The sequence below is a fragment of the Chiloscyllium plagiosum genome, chromosome 1, assembly GCF_004010195.1.
Source record: "Chiloscyllium plagiosum isolate BGI_BamShark_2017 chromosome 1, ASM401019v2, whole genome shotgun sequence".
Classification (NCBI taxonomy): Eukaryota; Metazoa; Chordata; class Chondrichthyes; order Orectolobiformes; family Hemiscylliidae; genus Chiloscyllium; species Chiloscyllium plagiosum.
The window spans coordinates 128389916-128394526 of NC_057710.1; positions in this window are offsets into that span (position 1 = coordinate 128389916).

Consider the following 4611-nt stretch of genomic DNA (forward strand, 5'->3'; position numbering starts at 1 on the left):
TAGGCTGATGTTTATTGATGTGAATAGGCCCATTACATCGAAGGAAACCATGGCCTTGTTGTCCTCCACCTTGGTGTCTTTGACAATATTCAGGAATTCTTAGGTGGAGCAGATGGAGTGGCATGAGTCTTCTACTAGGTATTTCAGTTTATAGTGAAGTTCCTTTGCTAGTCTGTATGTCGGAGTGCCGGGAAGTGAGACTATGGGTCTGAAGGGGCCCCTGGTTTGTGCAGCTTTTGTAATCTGTAGAAACAGGGTGGGTTGGATCCTTCAGGTTTCATTTTATGGAGGTCTGTTTTGTTCATTTCACCTGTCTTGTAGTGTTTCTTGAGTGTTGCTGTTATACAGTTGTAGTTGTGGAGTCAGGTCCATCGCCACCTGTTGGTAGGTGTCAGTATCTGTGAGTAGTGAGTTTGCCTTTTCACTGTACTATGTTCTGTTTAGGATAACGGTCATGAGCCTTTTGTCTGCAGGTGGGATTACAATATTTCTGTCTTTTCTGAGTTCTTCTAGGGTTTCCTTTTTCCTGTGTGTTGAGGGTGTTCCCTTCTTTCTTCCTGCTTAGTGTTGGTGATACTGTCTGTCTGACAGCAACAAACGCTACATCGCACAGACAGGCAGGAAACTAGCCACGAGGATACACAAACACCAAATAGCCACCAAAAGACATGACCAGCTATCACTAATATCCTTACACACAGAGGGAGGAAGACCACTTCGACTTGGGCAACACATCCACCCTAGGACAGGTTAAACAGAGGCATGCACAGAAATTCGGCATTCAAACTGGAACTCCATCAATAAACATATCAATTTTGGACCCCATTTACCAATCTCTGAGAAAAAGAACCAGAAATGATATTACCCACCTTAACAGACCAAGAGACATAAATAGAAAGTGGGACAGAACACCGGAATGGGACAGCGCTTCACCGGAGGCTCACTGATAATGTCATACATAGCATGGTGATAAAACATCTGAGAACAAATCTACTAGCTCAGCGAGCAAACTTACACCCTGAACCTCGACCTGAGTTACAAATCTTCTCAAAAATTGTGAACAATAAATTTGTTTGCAAAATGATAACATTGCACATCTATTTGTTTCCTGTCAATTATTTTGTATTTGCTACAAAATGTCTTGCTTTCATAGGCAAATTTCTTCTAAGGAATCTTTATAAGGTAATTTAGATCATCCAAACATCCTATAAATTACAAATGGGAATTATTTCAATACAACTTAGAATAATTTTCAAAAGGTGGGGCGAGGGGATAATAACTGTAAGGTTGGTTATGGATTTTCTTTTATTCATTCATGGGACATGGGTGTCACTAGCTGGCCAGTATTTATTGCTTGTCCATCCTAGATCTTTAGAAGGTGAGCTGCCTTCTTGAACCATTGTAGTCCATGTGCTATAGGTAGATCCACAATGTTCTGAGGGAGAGAATTCAATGATTTTGACTCAGACAGTAAAAGAACAGCAATATATTTCCAAGTCAGGATTGGCTTGGAGGGAAACTTGCAGATGGTATCCTCATGTATCTGCTGCCCCGTCCTTCGAGATGGAAGTGGTCATGGGTTTGGAACATGCTGTCTAAAGATCTTTGAGGTTCAGGTTGTAAGTTGCTCGCTGCGCGGGCAGGGTTGTTCTCAGATTTTTCATCACCACGCTAGGTAAAATCATCAGTGAGCCTCTGGTGAAGCGCTGTCCCACTCCGGTGTTCTGTCCCACTTTCTATTTATGTGTCTTGGTCTGTTAAGGTGGGTGATATCATTTCCAGTTCTTTTTCTCAGAGGTTGAGAAATTTCAACATCTTGTAGATGGTGCACACTGCTACTGCTGAGCGTCAATAATGGAGGATGTGGATGCTTGTGGTTATGGTGCCAATCAATCTGACTGCTTTGTCCTGGTGTCAGGTTTCTTGGGCATTTTGGGAGCTGCATCCATCCAGGCAAGTGGGTGTACTCTATCACAGTCCTGACTTGTGCCTTTTAGGTGCTGGACAGTCTTTGGGGAGTCAGGAGTTGAGTTATTCGCTGCTGTTGTGTTTATGTGGTGAGACTTGTTGAGTTTCTAATCAATGGGAGGGCCCAGGAGGTTGATAGTGGGTAGAGTCAGTGATGTAATACCATTGAATGAGAAGGAATGATAGTTGGATTGTCTGTATTTGGAGATGGTCATTGCCTTGCATATATGTGGCACGAATATACTTGCCGCTTATTAACCGAAGCTGAACTATGTGGAGTAAACAGGGTGCTGGTCAAGCAACATTGGTGAAAAAAAAAACTGAGTTCACTTTAAAATGTGTTTTCAAGCTAGGGTTAAGATTTGCTAAATCTTTGCTTGTCAATTGGCCTGCATGAGATTAATGAATGTCACAAATGATGTTTTTTGTGGGATGTCCAAATGATTCTACAAACATTGTAGGTTGATTTATGAAGCTATTGGAATGACCTAACATGAAATACTATCACCACCATTGTTGCGATTTCCTTAAATGCAGGCTTGTCAGCAAAAGAACGTATCAGTTTGGTCAAAACATGTTGCACAGTGCGAAGGGTAAAAAATCAACCCACTCTGCATTGTGGGATGACTTTAGGTTGAAAATCTATGTCCAGAACACTTCTTGCCAATATGCTTAGTGGCACAGCAAGCAGTGTGCCCAGTCAATGAAGATTGGATGGGCAGGGGAAACAGTGGGGAGGTGGAGGGTGCATACATGGTTCTGAATATTATACATTAAAAAATTATAACATTTGAACCCGATCACTTGTTAGCTAAGTAATGTATTTTTCATGAAATTGATCTTTGGTGATTATACAAAATGAAAGATAAGGAGTCAGCAGCTTATTTTGCACCATGTTTAGATTAGATTACATTACAGTGTGGAAACAGGCCCTTCGGCCCAACAAGTCCACACCGACCTGCCGAAGCGAAACCCACCCATACCCCTACATTTACCCCTTACCTAACACTACGGGCAATTTAGCGTGGCCAATTCACCTGGCCCTGCACATCTTTGTGACTGTGGGAGGAAACCGGAGCACCCGGAGGAAACCCACGCAGACACGTGCAAACTCCACACAGTCAGTCGCCTGAGGCGGGAATTGAACCCGGGTCTCTGGCGCTGTGAGGCAGCAGTGCTAACCACTGTGCCACCGTGCCGCCCACAAAACACTTTTCTTTCCTATTGACTTCATTGGGAAAATGAGGAAAAAAAATCTAACATTGCCCCTTCCAAATTCCCTCCTCTCATGTCCAGCTTTTATTGTCTGTCAAAGCAATGTAGCATGTACCCATCCAATTCTCCTTAAGTACCTCTAATCATGGACACCTTAACTCACTATATCCTGCTTACTGAATCCAACTCTGAAATATCCCTGATTTCTATCTTCAACTGCCTCTCTCAAAATTGCTCGTGAGCTATCTACCCATTCTGTGAAAAACAGCACAAAACAAACCAAAACCAAAAAGGAACTCCCCATATAATCTACAACCATAGCAACATGACATACTTGAGATGTGCTGGACAAAGATGCAAACCAACTAATTTTCTCTTCAAAATATTTCCTTGATTCTGAGTTCCATACAAATAATTTCTACCCTTTATGGAAGCAACTATCTTTCCTCAACCTAACGACTAAAAGGATTCATCAATGTGTAGTGTTTTCCCACTTCCAGCTCTAATTTTATGAAATATACTTCACCCTGCCTTTAAATTGTAATTATTCTAAGCTTTGTTTACCAGCTTCTTGACTTGGGAGCTCTCATTTATCTTATATTACAAAACACAGAAGTTATACTCCTAAAACATATGAATCATGAAATTATGTACTCATAACAGTAGAGTATATTATTCATGGCCAAGTTATTTAAATTAAATGGAAGAATCAGGGTAATTAATTTAAATTGAGAAAGGGAAGAAATAGATTAAATGTTCAGCATATTTTTTCACATCGAATAGTAAGTTTATGAAACAAGTTGTCAACTTAGACTTTGAGTGTTGATTTTGATTTATACTTATAAGAGTTCAACAGACCAATTCCTTCTTGGAACATTCCATTACAGAAAGCGTAGAAACCAAACAATACAAGTTTTAGTGAACGTAGGATCTGGGACCTAGATGAATTTCCCAATCTTTTTATTCCAATTCAGCAGCCTTGGGTTTTTGATATGATCTTCCAGGAGGTGACTTTGCCTGGAATCTTACAGATGCTTGAATGATATGGGCTGTGCCAAGATTTGTGTCAGAATTATCTGAGCAGTTGGCAAGGCCTGTCCTGAAGCCAGGAGCAACTTGAATCATTTATGGATTTTCTCAGTGATGAGGCAAGATTTTTATGAGGCAGTGTTAAGTTGCCAATTAAGGAGAATCATAGCTTTTTAACAGTAGTGTTATTAACAGTGCATCTCATAGCTTCTTATCCAGTAAATACTGTGAACAAAACATTAGGAATTCTCAATATGGAAATCAGAGCAGCTACGTTGTGACTTTAGCTCACCACTGACTGTGAGGTGCTTCCATGTTGCTCAGAACAATGATGGGACATGATCCATGGACACCAGCTACATGCACCCCTTGCTCAAGGACACTGACATCCAAAATTCA